This window comes from Streptopelia decaocto (assembly GCF_964273445.1).
Source record: "Streptopelia decaocto genome assembly, chromosome: 3".
NCBI lineage: Eukaryota > Metazoa > Chordata > Aves > Columbiformes > Columbidae > Streptopelia > Streptopelia decaocto.
The window spans coordinates 29,912,172-29,930,125 of NC_138656.1; the positions used below are offsets into that span (position 1 = coordinate 29,912,172).

At 41.2% G+C, this 17,954-nt stretch overlaps 1 protein-coding gene across 2 annotated transcripts in view; it reads left to right on the forward strand.

Annotated features, from left to right (window-relative positions):
• The first annotated feature begins 455 nt into the window (after positions 1 to 455).
• Positions 456 to 17,954, forward strand: part of SOCS5 (suppressor of cytokine signaling 5) — a 36,519-nt gene continuing 19,020 nt past the window's right edge. Inside the window, exon 1 of one of the 2 annotated variants that reach the window (XM_082049830.1) lies at positions 456 to 1,348. The gene's annotated coding sequence lies outside the window, so the exon portion shown is untranslated. Of the gene's footprint in view, positions 1,349 to 1,483; positions 1,660 to 17,954 lie in introns of those variants that run through there. The other variant, XM_082049828.1, reaches the window with a different exon arrangement.

Below are 17,954 nucleotides of genomic sequence, written 5' to 3' on the forward strand. Positions count from 1 at the left end.
CTGGTGCAGGAACGAGTGACTCCTGCAGCCTCACCTGGAGCACTGTGTGCAGTTCTGGGCACCACGGGATATAAAGGATGTAAAGCTACTGGAGAGTGTCCAGAAGAGGGCTACAAAGTTGGTGAAGGGTTTGGAGGGGAAGCCCTGTGAGGAGCGGCTAAAATCACTGGGTTTGTTCAGCTTGGAGGAGACTCAGGGGAGACCACATGGTGGCTACAGCTTCCTCACAAGAGGTGGAGGAGGGACAAGAGCTGATCTCTTTAGCGACCAGTGACAGAACCCAAGAGAATGGCAGGAAGATGTGCCAGGGGAGGTTTAGGTTGGACATGAGGAAAAGGCTCTTCCCCCAGAGGGTGGTGGACACTGGAACAGGCTCCCCAGGGAGGTGTCACGGCCCCAAGCCTGACAGTGTTCAAGAAGAGACTGGACAAGCCCTCAGACACATGGTGTGAACTGTGGGGTTGTCCTGTGCAGGGACAGAAGTTCGACTTGATAATCCTTGTGGGTCCCTTCCTACTCAGGACATTCTATGAGTCTATGAAATGTACTTCATTTGTACTTCAGCCAAGCAATGAGTTTGCTCCCCGTTATATGGAGGAGAGCAAAAGAAAACTGTTTTGAACCAGGTGTTATTCCCTTCCAACAGTTTGTCTTCCAAGAGTCTCAATTTCTAAGCATTTAGCGTCCCTTCCGCTTACAAGGAACCGTTTCACTTCTCCAAACAGAATGCCAGGGCAGCAGCGGCAGGCGGCACCTACACGAGCAGGTCTGTCCCCCGGGCAGCCCTCTCTTCAGAGAGGACAAATCCCGGACTCAGACACGCTGGGGAGCAGTTCCGAGCCCCTCTGGACACCTGCTGAGCGGCGGGTGGGAGCAGAGCCGGGCCCGGGCTGGCTGGCATTCCGGAGGCCGGGCTCGGCCCTGTCTCCCTGCGGCTGTCCCTCCCGCAAGGCCAGGGCGGCCGGGCACGGCTGCACCGGCTCCCGCGGGGCATCTCTCCGCCTCCGCTGCACGGAGAAGCGCCGGGGTCGGCCACCGCTGTTTCTGCTCTGACGCCGAGTGTCACGGGTGAACGTCGACCCGGCCTCTGTGTGCTGCCGGCAACCCCGGCGGGGCGGGGCCGGTCGGAGCGGAGCCCCCGCCCCCCGGCCCGGCCCGGCCCGGCCTGGCCCAGCGGCCGCCGCTCCCCGCCGCTTCCTCCCGTCGGCCCCCGCCACGTGACCCAGCCCCGGCCCGGCGCCCCTCGCCCGAACCCAAAATGGCCGCCGGAGAGCCCCTTCCCAGATTGGGCATCGTGCCCGACTCCAAGATGGTCGTCAATGGACTCCAGTCGGAGACATCCTAGCGGGTCAGTGGGAACGCGGCGGGCCGGTAGGCTGGGAGATGCCCCGCCTCAGCCAGCCTGCCGCTCCCATTGGCGCTGTGGGGGGCCAGCCCTGCTCTCATTGGCCAGCGAGGTGTCGCTCGCGCTTTCTCCGCTCCAGGGCCCGGAGAACTATTTTCCATTCGGCGGAGGGGGGCCGGGGAGGGGGCTCCGCTGGTCGCTCCGTCCGCGCCGAGCGGCAGGCGGCGGGCCCGGGCGGGGCGGCGGAGGATGCTGCGGCCGGTGGGGCCGCCGGGACGGCGCTGAGGCGTCGCTGTCCCCGCCGCGGCGCAGCGGTAGGTGCCTCCCGGTCGGGGCTCGGGGTTGGCGGACGGGACCTACGCCGCTCGCCCCCCGCCGCGGTCCCAGCCTCGCTGCTGCCCGCCGAGGCCGTGGCTCCGTGAGGGAGGCGGGGAGCTGCCGCGGGCAGCTAGCGCCCGAGGGAGCCGGGAAAGGGCCGGGCGAGTGGGAGGGGGAGGGCTCGGCCGGGCCGGGGCGCGGCGGGGTGCCCGGGGGGAGAAGGCCGCCCCGGGGCGGGGGAGGGGGGACAGCGGGGGAGCAGCTCTGCTGGGTCCGGCCACCCTCCTGAGAGAGGCGGGGGAGCCGGGACTGGGTTAGCAGCGAAGCCCAGGGCTGGGGGTTGAAGCTGCCTCGGCCCGGATCCGGTGTCAGCACCCGCAGGCAGCCGGTCGGGGCTGCCCCGCGCCGGGCGCTGCGCCCTGGGGCTGCCGGAGGGGTCGTGCAGCCGGCGCGGGAGCGCGGGGGGGCGGCCGGCGGTCTCCGGGAGCGGAGTTCGCACGCGTATTTGTCCGTGTGGAAATCACCTTTGCAAAATTGCCATTAAACAACCTGCAGTTAACCCCTTCCGCGAAGGGTGCGTTGAACCCCAGACTGTGTCCCTCCTGAGCACTCATGGAAGTTTGGAAGTCCTCTCTATTTGCGTCTAACTCAAAGTTATGAATGGTTTCTTGGAATTGTAGAAGCAGTAAATCGTATTATTTCTGCCGTTGTTAACTTTGTAATTCTATACTTGCACTGAATCACAATAGCTTAATCCTGTAGAATACATTTCTGTCTCTGATATGTTTGTTTCATCAGGTTTGTATCATCTGATCATGTATTCTTATGAACACTGCATGTACAATAGGTGTGCTTTCATTCCCTGAATACTTACAGAATACTGCTCTTTCTTTTTTTTTTTTTTTTTTTTTTCCCCTCCTGTCCCCTCCAAAGCTTGTTGAAGCTTTCTGCAATGTTTCTATGGCTGTAAGGTATATTTTTTAGGCTAACCAGATAATCATCATATGGGGTACACTATCCCATCATGTGAGGTGTGATCCCTGACCATGCCATGCAAATCCTCTCTTACAACAAACAGCACTTTTCCACTGAAGCTAATTCCAGTGTGGTTTATGAGTTTGGTAAAGGTATGGCTTTTCTCACGTAAATTGCAACACCTTCAGGAGTGCTTTTGTGGGTGCAGTATACTCCTATAACAAAATATTTTGGGGATAGATGTGGCCCAAGTCAACTGTTTGCAGGGAGATCATATGAATGGAAAGTACTGCTAAAGTCTGCATTTTTATAGGCTTATTTAAAAATAAATGTTTCATAATTTGCACAGAGGTTGACTGGACTTAATTTTAAGTTGATCTGCCTCCTTTAGAAGACAGGTGAAATAATTATGTGCATTGGATATCAAGATGAGAGTGAAAATTTTAAGAGGTTTTTTTTTTTTGTCTTTAAAACGTTGTGCAGAACATTAAACTGTGTTTTTGTGGCTACATAAATACTTCAAATGATTCAAATACAATTGGGTGCTTTGTTTTCTGGAGTTTTTACTGTATTTTAATATATTTTGTGTAATTATTTTTTAAACTTAAAATTCTATTACAGATGAGCAGTTACACTGTTTTTTTTCCCTTTTGGGTGAATGGCAAAAAAGACCCTTCTGTGATTACAAGTACTAGAGTAAATATTTTACTAGGCTTCAAGTGTGTTATAATGTAGCTTTAGAGTAGTTTCACTTTAATAATCCTGTTAAATATCGTATGAGTTAGGACCCAGTACTGGAAGGAGGATGTTCAGTTGCTGTAAATGTCTTTACAGAATTGGTGCCTTAATAAGCCTTTCTAGAAGTGCTTTTATTTTTATTATGGGATTATACAATAAAGGTGTAATTTCTAATTTCCTTTTGTGTAAACCTGGTTAGCTTCAGTTTAGAGATGTTATGGCAAGATATGCTACTTACAAAAGAGACTTTTTAGTCCTGTTCCTCCCCACAAAGTGTATTTGTACAACATTGACATAGTAATTTATGGGTGCCAGAAGTTTTGAGTCTGATGAATTATTGAGGATGGAATGTCCTTTTGTAAGTCCATTTCAGGAAGGGAGGTTGGGGTTGTGTCACTAAGGTAGTGATCATGGAGCCATTTGTCGTACTTAGATCTCATAACTTTTGAGTTCAAATCCCTCATGGGCCATTGTGCACACAGATGACGTTAGGGCAATTTTGTAGTTAAATTGTGCTACATCCATAGAAATCTTCAGGCGTGGTTCACATACCTCAGGAGTTCACTTTGTAGAGGTTTGTGCCATTAAAGGCTTCCTGCTGAAGATGACCTGCAGCCCTCAGCCTGAACATGACCCCCATTACCTTGAATATCTCCAGCTGGTTGATGAGGTTGCTACAGTGAGATACTGAAAGAAGGCAAGTTTCCAAGTTAACAACCTCCTAATACATTCAGTTGTCAGTCTGTAAACCAAGATATTCAAATGGGCCTGGTATCAAAGGAATAACCTTAGAAGTAGGGTCTCTGTCAGACCAGATGTAATTTTTGTGGATTTTGTACACTAATAGCAACTATGGTAGAGGGAATTAGCTACACTCTTAGGGTGTACTCTTTGTCAGTCCAAAGCAAATGACAAAAAAAGGGAAAACAAAACAATATTGAGACCAGGTGGACTGAGCTGCTCAAATCTGTTCTGATTTTCCAATTGATCTAAATGTCTTGCATTTACTCTGGTTTCAGAATTGCATTGGCCACACAACCAGCAAGTGAACTCAGACAGCTGGGCAGCATGCAATGGCTTGATATGGCTTCATATGTCTGAGAGCAATGGAAAAATGGCTGGTCAGTCCTTGGAGGAATATCTAGAATTTCTCTTCTGCTGGTCTTTTAATGATGGCAGATATATCTAAGAAAGAAAGAGCACATGGAAGGAATTAGAAATCACCTGTGTTCTATTAAAATGGGGGTTTTTTGGTTGATTTAAGTCTTCTTTGAAACATGTGAAACCTGTCACTCTGTGGCAAGGTTCTAGAGAAGTTACTGTTGCATCAAATTCGATGTGGCAATTCACATGTTTCCCTGATGGACTAACAACCCAAGATGGTATAACATGCATTTTCTTGGTCTCATTCATCATGTTTAATGTTAAGCAAGAGACATATTTTAATCTAATCAAAGGATAGTGGTGATCGCTGTTAATAGTGGCAAATTACCTTGTCCTGTGATAGCCTGCTGCTAAATAGCTTGATTTTTATGGTAGACAGTTCATGGAGATTCAGATGACTTCATGTAACTTTCATACAGTAGTTTTATTTATTCTTAAGATTTATTTAAAGTGCTGATGTTTCATTTACTGCTACAACTAGGGAAAACAAATGTAATCTTCATGGAAATGTACATTCCTGACTGTGTAGAATGAAAGCAAGAACTTTTGATGTAAAAACTTCACCATAATTGCCTAAAATATTGATTCCTATTCCAAAATATTGGAATAGGCTGGCTAGTTCAGTAATTCTTGAGTAGCTCTCTATTTTCTGCTGATTTCCTTACCTCTTGTTTTCCCAAGAGATATGCTGGGTAGTTTCTTCAACCTTAAGGGGAAATTAGCACTTAGTGTTTATGTTGTGGTATTTATGCCTCAAGGCTTCATTAAGGCCACAAGGCTGGGTTGTGTTGAGCAATGTGTGGTTCCTCCCCTCCATCTGATCATGGCCTGCACTGTGTTGAGATGCCTGCTGTCTTCTGAAGGTGTCTACCTAGTTTAAACAAGATGCATTTTGACTTACAGGGTTTGGGATTATCAGTTTTTCTTATACTATTACCCTATGCATTAGTTTGAAACAAACATGCAATTGCTCCATTGAATAAGTGCTCTGAAACAATACGTATTTGTGTGGTTTGGTTGTTGGACAGCTTCTTTTAATCTTTGAGCTGTATCTAGTTAAAATGCTGTATTTAAAGTTTAGTAAATGTATGCTATACCTTCTGGAGCCCTTATACTTTGTCAGCTCTATAAATTAACTCTGACACACTGAATATTTTTCACCAGCTAACGTAGCTGTTAGTTAAGTTAAATAAAGGAGAAAAGCCCACATGCTCTCTCCATGCATACAGCTGGACATCTCTGTTAGATTTTTCAACAAAAATGAAATTTTGATTGCTTTTTAAAGCTTCATGAATACACTAATTGGTGAATCATCTAATGTGCAGTTTAGTTTCAGGAAATATGAAATGGCTCACTAACTTCATGGTTATAAGATTATGCAGACCTTCTGAAAATCTCAGTAAGAAAATGTGTGCAGTGGTGGTGGTTGATATTTTTGGCTGTGAGAGAGGCTGGCTAAAGCTCAATGTAGTTAGACATAGTCTGCACTAGTTTATATGGTAGAAACTCATTTGAAGAATTATCTAAAAAGGAGAAAGAGTAATTTTATAAGTTTATTTGCTCTTGGAACCTTATCCAGATTTTGTTGAAGACCTTGGAAGTCAGGAACCTCTTCAAGGTCTGTACCTGGTCCTGAATTCCTGGGTAACGTGGTAGTTACTTTTCACCTGTGCTTTTACACAGCCACGGTTGTTGAATTTTTCAGCCTTAATGTTGGACAGCTGCAAAACATTTAAATCCTGTCTTTGAAAGATTGGGATAAGGAGGAGGGGGAGATGGAGGCTGCCCAGATAAGTAATACTTCTTGAGGAGCCCGAAGAATTTTCTTTATGTAGCCATATACGGTGTGTTCCTGGCTGGCTGTGTACTACTTGATTATGTACTGTGTTGTCAGCTGAAGTATTTTAACCAGTAGTCCTTTCTTGTGAAAGTTCAAGTCTCTACAGTAGTTGAAGAATCAAAGAGCTCAGGAATTTGCTTTTCTCCTTGGTGCAGCAGAATAAGAAAAAATTCAATGAGTGTATTAAATTCTCTTTGTAAACTCAAGGTTTTTATAGTACATATTCTCCTCATTGTTGAAGATGCATGAAGCATTCTTAGAATATCGTTGTATTGCAATACGTGTTGCAATGCTTACGGCGAACACCAGTTTCTTATAAGCAACAGCTTTTCCAGTGTTTGGAAGTGTTTCAGCGATTTCTCATTGGCGTATATTTACAGAAGTGGAATGTGGAAGATTGTTTAAAATTTTTAGTACAGTAGAAGCAACCAAAAATAGTTTTCCGGCGATACTAAATCTGATAGCATTTTTGCTCCTCCTCACCAGAGTGAATTTTAACAGTAATTCAAAAGTCAGCCTAGCACCCAGATGAAATAATTTAGGCCTCATTGCACAAGACCCAAGTGTCAATCATAGGATTAAGAATTGTGATTCTGGGATAAAAAGCTCTGGCACTTGGCACTTTTTGCATATTTCCATGAAGCTAGTAGAGGCTCAGGGACTGCAGTTGAATTAATTAGGCTTGATCAAGACTGTGATAAAACTGATCAAGATAATCTCTTAGAATATTTCGCCTTTAATAGCAGAAACTTAGGTTGTAGTGATTACTTATGCCAGTTTCTAGTTTGACGTAATTTTCTTTATGGAACTTTACTAGCTGAGGACGTACATGTTGAATGGGGCAGACCTGCAAGTACCTGGTTTCTTGAAGAGAAATTGGACACCAGACTTCCATCTCCCAAGAAGTCTCTTAACTTCTCATACCCTGAATTCTGTCTGCTAAGATACATCTGCTTTTATGTGTAACTATGTACTTGCCTCTGGTTTTTGGTTTTGCAGTGAGACCTGTGCAGTGGAGTCTAATTTACTGACTGTCTTGCTTATGGAAAAAGTACCCATTACTAAAATTTGGTTTTGGAGAGCTTTTATGTTTGGGCCTCTGTGAAGAAGGAAGTATTTTAATCATTCCACTAGCGCAGTAAGAGGTCTCTTATTCTTTTGAAGTAGCGTATGGATAAAGTGAATGAATTTTAGATGGCAAATTATCTTTAATCTTCAGTTGACTGGAATCTTTGTGTGGTAGTTTTGGTTAAACACTTATACTGCTTAGTTGATGCTTTGCTTTCTTAGATCTTGAATTTTCACATTTCTGTTAGAGAATGGTGAATTCCACACTTTTTTAAAAAACATATGTTAAACCTCACTTGGATAGCAAGTAGAATTCAATTAAATATAAAATAGCATTATGAAATTGGTTTGTAGTTTATTGCCTCAGATAAGCTGTATGAGTAGTAAACCCAGCATTTTTATCAATTTTTTTTTTAATTTAAAATTTGCTCAATAAGTTAAAATTTCTATACGCTTGTCTTACAGTCTTTTAGACTTGGTAGATCTCATTTCTCATTCATAAGTCTTGCTCATGGCTTTGGAAAGGAAAATAGCCATGTATTTTTAAGCTGCCAAACAGTTTGGTGGTAAAATTATTAATACTGAAGAATGAGATCTTTGGTTAAGAGGTTATCTTCACTAAAAGAACATTCCTTTCAACTAAAAGCTGGCGGTATGTGGTTGTTTCCAACTCTCCACTTTTGAGCTAGGATAACGTAATAGCGGGTGGTTGTGCCACTCCTATGGGCTCCACCGAGAGACATCTCTCCATGCTGTCACGTTATTTACTGCTTGGTCCTTTTTAGAATTGTGGCTGTTAGCAAGAGACTTCAGGAGTTGATCCCTCCCAGGGATGGGTACCTGGCTTTGTCAACATTTAAATTATTGCTTTTCATCACCTTTTTCTCAGATAGCATTAATATATAGGCTGGGACTCTGATCACTTGGCAGAGAACCAGGAGATGTTCTGTCACTGTGATCCTAGTTAATAAAGCTTCTGTCTGACCTGTCCTAGATTGTACCTGTGATGTTACGTACTTGGAGTCCTGAGATTCTTGGACACAGTTTCTCAATTTTTATTCAACCAGTTAATTTAATCGATGATGTTGCTTTGAGCAAAGGGAGTTACTCATGTTCCTTTCTTTTTTCTGGGTAGTTGGTGGTAGCTTGTTGTGGGAGGCCAACTCTGAGTGCTGGAGCTGGCCTAGGAGGGTGGTCTGGGGTGGGTAAGGGGGTGCAGGGGCACGATGGTGTTGTCCATTTGACATTCTTTAAAACTTTGGCAACAAGCATGACCTGCTTTAATTTTGACTTATTTTTATTTATTTATTTATAGTAAGTCAAGGCATTAATGTGGATTGTCACAGTGCTGGGTAAATTTGGATATAAACTGAGTTTTAAGTTTCGATATCAGATCAGATTTATCTTTAAAAGCATATATAGTTTTGTCTGCTAAACATGTTTCTTTTAATTGTTGTCCTAAAGATCTGGGTGCCTTATTTATGGGAGCAAGAATTTGACAACAAGGCCTCTGGTTCTTACCAATATAAGACAAATTATACGTAATAATTTAGATTAAGAAATTAAAATTTCTCTGAATGTAATTTTAATGAATGCACAGGTACTACTTCTGAGTTTAAGACCCTGAACTGCAAAGTACTGACACTGGGGGAGGATATCATGTATGCGTTCATATGTTCTTTGCTGAGCAGCACGTATTGGCTTGACGCGTTTTTTACTAGGTGTACTTTTTGATGGTCTGGTCTATTCTTGTGTTATATCCCATTACCATATTTCAGGAGTGCAACACTTGCCTGTTAGTATTTGCTGACTTGATTAGTTTGTAGCCTGGTTTGGCTATTAGCAAAATTCTGTCCCTTCTTGGATTACGGCATTATGGTGGTTGGTTTCTTTTGATGACCTAGTTATCTTTAGAAGAGAATGTTTGAGATGGACTTTTGGAGAAAATCTACATTTATTTCTGGAAACTTAATTTATTGTGCCCTGGCAAAATCGGTAGAAATACTGAGTTTCTAGTTCCTATTCACTTTGAGGATCATTGTTGTTGTTGTCGTTCTTTATTACGAAGATAACCGAGCAATTAGTCCTCTAGTATGACAATTCCAAAGTAACTTCTCTTATGGTCTTCTATGGTACTTTCATGTCTCATTTAATTCTTTTGTGAATTCAGCAAATTGACACGGTCATCCATATCCTAGAGGTATTTTTATTGGCCATTGAACTGTATTCTAACAAAATTTATTTGAATAAATACAAGGGCTTTTTCAGATTGATCTGCTGATCTACTGTTTCCCTTTACTGGAACTAAAAAGAAAAAACCTGGGTTAGTTTTTACATTGCTGATACGGTTGTGCTAGAAGAAGTGAGAAAACTGCTTTGCCTCAGGAGTCTGGATTGACCAGTGTCAATTCTCATGTGCAGATGATACGGTTTTGTTCTCTCAAATTCCTTGGGGTCTGAAGCATCTGTTAGAGGATTTAGCATTTTTGACAGTAGAACTGTTAGTCGTTATATGCATATGACATGGTTTTGTTCTCTCAAAGTCCTTTGGGAGTGAAGCGTCTGTTGAAGGATTTTTATTGTTTTTGTCAGGAAGAATGTGACTAAAATTCAAAACTATCAAGTAGCCACACTCAAGTATAGCTCAGAGTTGCTTATGTGGATGACTGACCACCACTGTATTGAACAAGGTTTTAATTTTAATATTTGTCTAACAGTTGTAAACAGAATAAATGAGATTAGGGGCCTTGAAGTCCAGAACAGTAGAGTGCTTTATGTCTGAAAAATCACTGGTCATCTTCTTGTATTTTAGATTAAGGTTTGGACTTGGATTTAGTATGGCACATTGTTTTGGAAAAACATATAGTTCTTCTGTAGACTATAGAAATATATATATAACTCAGGCAAAACTGGCTTCTTGTTAGTTAATTATATACTTGTTTCCAGGACTAGGTCTGGAAGCCAGCTTCTAGGGGCTAACTCTTAAGTGGTCTGAAATCTTCCTGCTTTTGTACATTGTTTGGTTCATCCCTTTCCCACATCTATTGGCCACTGTTGTATTTTTTCGATCAGTGCCGTTTGGCTTTTTTGTGACTAGTTTGGAGCAGGATTCTAAGAATGGGGAAAAAAATGGCGTTGTAATGTAAGCTGTCTTTTTGAGTCTATATTTAACTGATGTTTGGAAATACTTGTTGGTAGTGAGTTCCAGAGGAATTTTGCAGCCCTATTTTCACCAATACAGGTGGTTTATTTGGGTAGAAAATAGTCTCCCTGAGCATCAAAGATGACAATAGATAAGCTGAAGATTTGTAGTTATGCCTGTTTTGTAAATGGTTCAGGATATCAATGGCTTTGGTTTTAGTCCTCTAAATTCTTGCTTATAGGCTCAAAAATTATCATGTTTTGAAATCACATTTTTTTTCAGTTATGCAAATAATTCCAGTATTTTGACCATGCAGCAGTAGAAACAAAGACTGCAAAGGATCTGCATAGCCCATGAATTCTATATTATTTTTTTAGTTAAATGTGAGAGATTAATCAATTTTGTACCATAAGCCAATCATCTTAATGCTAGTAAAGTTAACATGGCATGCTAAGAGTATATTTATGCGTACTCGAGGAATACGTCATCCCCGTACTTGCTTTAAAGCCTGTAATAAGTGAAAAAGAATTTTTATATGCCAGTTTCATCATCACAGACGTATGATTTCACACAGGTTTCTTAATGGGACACCTGCTATGGCATTTTCCATTTTCCTGAGAAATACAGAGACGCTAAGATTTTTTTAAATTTTAATTTCCCATGATCCCAGAGAGCAGTGAGTAAAGCAAACCTGAAAATTGTGGAGAAAATATAATATTGTTATGTAAGGAGATAAAACACCATACAGCTGTGGTTTACAATCTGTTCATTACTGTGAAATTTGATAAAAAATTGTATTCTTCTTTTTGAATATTAATGCTTTGTTTGACAAAAGTTTGATACAGCAAAGAAATAGATTTTTTCATTTTTTGTTGTGCAGTACAAATCTAGGAAAGACTAGTCTTGTTCAGGGTCTGTTCTCAGTTTTCTCCTGTAAATTCACCACTTGTATCTCATTTTCTCAGTGCTCACAAATGTTAGGCTTGGTTTCTTCTGTTACTCGCACACTTGCTTTTCTTTGTACCATCAAGTTATAGCTCTAATGCCAAAAAATCTACTTTGCAATTTCATTTTGGCTGATTTGAAGTGGGTCAGTAATTATAGTTACAGTTTCCAGCAAGTTGAGTTTTTCCAGCAGTCTTTCTATGAAGAATGTGACTGTGAATTAATTGAACATAAAAAATGAGTCAAAAACTTTTTTTCTGCCAAAGGCAAACATAGGAGTAGGTGCTAGTAAGGTTTTCAAACTCTGTTACCTAGGTGACTTATAGATTTACTTCCTTGAGCAACAGCTCTAAGTAGAAAACTGATTTCATTTAGCAAGAAAGTTATTGGGGTACATGTTACTTGTAAAATATACAGCAATTTTTTGGACATTTTAAAATTTTTTTACTTTTAGAAACAAGTTGATGTCGAGGCATTTTTAAAGCTTACTGCCTCCAAGCTTCCTGCCAACAGCGAGGTCGTCATCTCTAAAGCATGGTACCCTGTCTTTTTTCCAAGTTATTCTGAATTCAGAGAGGACAGTGAATTAACAGTTGTTGGTTTAAGAATATGCTGACATCATGGATGACATTCCTAATAGAATTTATTCTCGTTTGCCTCACTAGTTTATGCACATTCCTCTAGTGTCCTGGAGGGGCCGAGGGGGCAACAATGATGCTCTGTGGCTGACAGGGTGACGTGCTTTAGTTGTTGAATGGTGTGTGATAGCATTCAGCTGATGCCTCTTCTGAAGGATATTTTAGTTCTGTTGTTTCTTTAATCACTAAATTTTCCTAATGCTTAGTATGCACTTTTTGTTCTATTCAAGCACCATAGTAGTGGTATAAGGATCAATACAGAGGTAAATACTTTGTAAATGTAGCTGAGCTTGTTATTAGCATGGAAAAGTAGTTTTGATCATAGCTGTCATTACTGCGCTGTCAGAAACCCTCATGGTTCACTTAAAGCAGGAGTTGTGATGTTACAGGTACAGCTATGTTGGCAAAAATTCTGGCCTTTGATTTGGGACAGTAATGGCAGCCAGATCAAGACAAGAACATCTGTGTACAAAGCTACCTCTCTGTTACAAAATCTTACTAGGTAGGCCTACTGATACAGCACCATTTGCAGCTCCGTTAAGTGTAGATGAATGCAGTGCTTCTGATCCTTGTTTCCTATTCATGTAGCTTTGCATGTCTATTTTATAATCTTCTTACTATTCTTGGAATTGGACCATCTATTTAGCTCTAATGGGAAGTGATTGTACTTCAACATTTGAGGCAGCATAGGTAGTTAAATGCCTCTATGCAGGAGCTATGCTTAGGGCTCAAATACATGTAGAAAATTTCGACTTTAGTAGGCTTTGCAAGCATACCTATCCTATATGTGCAGGAGTTAAGTAGATAAGAGTAAACTGTCTATTCATGTACTTCGTCATATGGGACTGCAGAGAAAGAAGATAGATTTGATCCTGCATGGTGAGGAGTAGCAGCACAGGAGCATGTCATAAAGTAGCGGATGAGAAGGAGGTGAAATCAGGTTCTGTTCTGTGTAGAGCTGAAGCTTGTAGTGTGTCAGTAGAACACAACTGCTGGTGGTGGCGACACCAAACCTGTGTGTGATCCCTGGGCTGAAATGTGCTGGCACAACAGGTGGTGATGTTAAAAGAATTATTGCTGCTTTTGCATCTTTCTGCCGTCTTGTCAGGTAGAAAGGACATGTGACCATGGAAATCTGTTGAGGGAACACCTCCAAAACAAACCAACCAACCTCCCAACAACAAACAGCCAGTATTTGAACAAAGGTATAACTTTGGACCAGGTGTTCCAACTTTCAGCTGGCTGTGTGTAGTGCTCTTCTCGTGGTACTTCAAATAGCTTTAAATTGCCCATAGTGGAACGTGAGCAATGGTGACTGGAAGTAGAGGGTTAGTGGGGGTGTCTGTTTCTATTTTATTTATATATGATTTGAGGCTAAACAGGATGTCCAGGACTGTTTGGAAGAGAGTCAGAAAAGTGAAGAAAAATCTCTCCTGGTCATTGTGTTTTCTTACTGTTGAGGTTGGGTTTTTCCCTTCTTCAGACTCTTCGAGGGCTCTTATCTGGTCCTTGTGGACTTTAGCTCCTGCTTACTGTGGGTTTAAAAGTCCTCCATTTTCTGTAGTAATTTAAGAGAATATTGTCCTGTGTATGTGTTCGTGTTGCTTCACATTTTCGTTTGCTTCCTCCACTCAAGTGCTCTTAGAATGGAGTGTACCAGTGTATGAGATCAAGGCTGCTGAGTCTTCCAGTTCAGCATATCTCTGAGGCTTGCAAAGGGCCCTCCGATTTGCCTTTCATACAATGTATTCTGGAGAAAACAAGATGGCACAGAGTATTAACGTTACCTGATCTCAATGAGTAGACAGACAGTTGGAATTTTAGAGGGGAAGATTGTTTATGTTTTGTGTTTTCTGGATCATCCTGCTCTGTAGTTTCACTGACCCTGACATTGTCCATTACACAAATAACTCTAACTCTTAATGGACAATTTGAATAGTTGTGATTCTAAATAATTGACTAAGTGTTCTATTGTGTTCCACAGCTGTAAACTTCTGTAGTGAAGTGCATTGTTGCTGCATAAGTGAGAGTAGAAGTTCACACATGAGTCATTGTTCCCGCTGGTGGTGTTCTTTCATCTCTTACTTCTACAGATAATAGGAAGTGTTAGAAAACAACTGAATACAGCATCTCAAAAATTTATAAGTTTGCTGAATGCTAGTCTTTTGGACTGAAATACTTTGTGTTTTCTTTGCCTTGAGTTTAAATTTGTTTAAAGCTTTCAGCCGAAATTATTCGTCTGTTTTCAGGAACAAAACTAGAGTAATAGAGTGTGCCATTTTTTAAGGCAGTCTCTTCTTTGAAATATTGTAGTGTTCCTCTGAACTCTGGAGTATCTACTTGAAATTTGTTAGTGGGTGACCTCTGGCTGAGATGTAATGTTTTAATTTTATATGAAAATTTGCCAGAATTGAGTCAATTCTCTTATTGAAAATTTGTAGTTTGAACATGGAAACATTTCTATGTGGAATTCCATGGAGAATGCACTCTGCCTAGCAGGATTTTTCTTTCAAGTACGTCTCTGGACTACAGTAAGCTATGCAGAGCCTGGGAACTAGAATTGTCCTAAGTTAATTAGGGACTTGAGGGGGTCTTACAGCACAAAGCCAGATGGGAAATCTCCATGAGACAGCCTTGGCACACGTCAGCTCTACAATCATGCAATCATTCCTCCTCCTTTCCTGTCCCATCAGCTCCCCAACACCTCCAGACTCCTACCAACACCTGTACTCTTGACTGTGACTTAAACTGTGTTAAGACTTTCTTTTTAGAGAAGGTGAGGTATCCACAATGGGCTAAAGCTTGTCTTCTGTCTGCGAACAGATGCGTTACTTCTGAGCATGACAAGGATGCCACTCATGCTAATGCGTAATTGCGGGTTGTAGAGGCGTATACTCAGTCACTTACATGACTAGGGTTATATGCATTTGGTCAGTACTGATTGCTGTGACAGTCATCCAAAAAAGCTCATTCTGATTCTTTAGAGAACTTAATAGATAAATTCTGGGAAGACTTACTCAGACAATGAACTTAAAGTTTTTTTTTTCTTCAGGAGTTCCAAACTGAACCAAGTTTGGCTGTACTTCTATAAAGATAGCAGAAGATGGTCCACACTTCCTGAATTTATAAGATGAGGAGGTGGGTTTTTTAAAACAGCTGAAATGTAACTTTTTGGACATTTTTCCCACAACAACTTCTACTGTATTAGGTAGCTACCCAACCTATAAAATTCAGGCCAAATCAGAAAGCTTCAGAAAGCCACTGAATGGGGTCTGATAATGGGAAGCAGTGGGTGATAGTAATAAAAAGATTATTTAAAAAAAGGCAGGGGAAAAATGTTTTCAAAAGCATCTCCTTTTTGGGAAGAAGCCTTTAAGCCTACCAAGTAGGCTGAATTTCTCTGCTGCTCCTGAGGTGGCTAGCTCAAAATTTAAGAACGATGGCCTTGCTTGTTGACACTGTACATCTATAATATCCTTTTTCAAAGCATTTCCCCTGCAGCAAAATCCATGTCAATTATGTAGACATTTGAAATTGTGTGAGAGAACTTTCACCGAGTTTTGTTGCTGTCCTGAAACACAAGACAGTGTTCTCTGCTTTTTCTTTCCTCCCTCCCAGCTGACTGGCAAACTCCTGCCAATCTATAGCAGAGGAGTTTGAGATCCCTGTGATGTTGCATGGCTGTTTTTTGTTATTCAGACCCTCTAGCTTTATCTAATGATTTGGGAGCTGCTCAAACTGTGGCTTATCTCAAGAAAATTTCTTAGTTTTCATCTACAAATGAGAATTTGGAATTCTAATTCTTGTGATCACTATGCATGTTTTCCATCAGGAACTTCTGGTCACTATGTGACAGTAGCTAGATGTGGAAACTACCATGTCTCCAATGATAAGTTGAGGAAAACTTTTATTTCTACATCAAATTATTTTTTTTAATGGAGGGTACTTAAGGGTCATAGCTTCCTGAAATAATTTATTGAATAGGTTGTCCTCGAAAATGTTTATGTAGATGTATCTTAAGTTAAATCATCTTTTTGAAAAAATGAAGAGGAATAATTCTTGTATTTTTATGTTAATAGTTTTTGCTGTTAACAGTGTTATGGCTCCTGGATCTTCTGAAACGTACAGTGTTTTTCTAGATGAGTCAGCGTCAAGGCTTCATTTTGCCTTTTTGCTGCACAGTTATAATTTTTGTTTAATAAGATGGGTTTCCTGGTATAAGGAGAATCTGGTTTAACCTTAAGGAGTGGGATTTCACAGAAATGGCTGAATCAGTGTTAACAGCTCCCTGCTGCTGATAGAGATGGTTCTACCTTTCACTCATGGCATAAGATCCAATAGCTTCTCCTACCCTTGTGCTGTCACTTGTCTCCTGGCTTCTTTTTCCTAGCTGAAGTGCTGTCTGGTGCTTCCATTAATTAGCGTATAGTGAAAATAGAGGTCAGATGAATGTTGGAACTCATACAAAGGGATGGGAGGGAAGCAGGAATATCCCTTTTAATAGCAGCAAAGTGATGATAGGTTAGTTATCTTGGACTATAACCCTTAGGGTGTCCTTGTTATAGCTAAATTCTGTTAATGAGAAACAGCCCATAAAGACCTGTAGTCTTCTTTTCATGCAGGGAATAGTAAATTGTCTCAAGCTGATACAGTGAAATAGCATCAATCACTCACTTTGTCTCCATTGTGTTTTGGGGTCTGTTTGCTTTTGTGGTCGTGTGGTTTTGGTGGTTTTGTTTGTTTTTTCAAATACCTGTTCTCTGACAAGTTCATCCTCCAGTAATCATTGTTGTCTGATTTAGGTTTGCCAAGTTTTAAGTGGTGTTGCAGACTTTCTTCATGAAATGCAGTCTCTTTAACCATTCATAAGACTGAATCTCTGCTTCCATAAATTTGACTAAGGGCAAAAGAGGATGAGTTTTATTAGTCTCATGCAGCTGACGGTGTTGTTGTCGAGATTAATTTTTCTAGTCTGCATCTTCTGGGAGTTCCTGCAGCCTATAACTTAAAGTTAGCTGTATCAGGCAGGAGTCCATAGATACTTAGCAGCTTTCCAATCCTGAATGAGCTGTTGTGTGTTTTGGGTATTAGAGTAGTATCACAGGCTAGTGAGTTGCCTTTTTCAGATGAACCATTTTCCTATTGATTAATAAGAATGCACAGTAGCTAACCAGTGGATTATTGGTCTATGACTAGGGCTTGGTGCAACAATCTTTAGGGAAAATTGGAGTGAGCTTTAGGATTAGATGGACAACATCAAAAGGCAAAGTGTTTATATCTTTTCTTTTCAGAAGAATTTAGGAGCTTATCAAACACATACATTTTTCTTAGAAAATTCTCATCCTCATGTGGGTGCTGCTTTGCTAGAATAAGCATTTTATTAAAATAATTTTGACGTAACACATTGCATTAAGTAAGGCCAAGAAGAGAGATGTAGCCACATCGTGACAAAAAAAATCACTTCCTTTGTATCTCACTATGCAGTAGGATCCAGGTCCCTAAAGACGGTGATGTAATAATCTAATTAACATCTCAGTTGTAATGGATTGAGGCAATAGATGCTTTGAAGAGGAAAGACAGACCTGACTTTTTTATTAATGATTGCTTAGTCTCTCTGCCTATCCTGTGTGTACAGTGTTAGTCTTACATTTTTGGTAATGTGAAGAGGTAAAATTTTTTGCATGGCACTTTTATGGTACATCCTGATTTTATGTTTTGAATTGTGGGCATTCCATTTAAAACCACAGAAATCTCCTTGCTTGTGAATAGAGACCAAGAGAG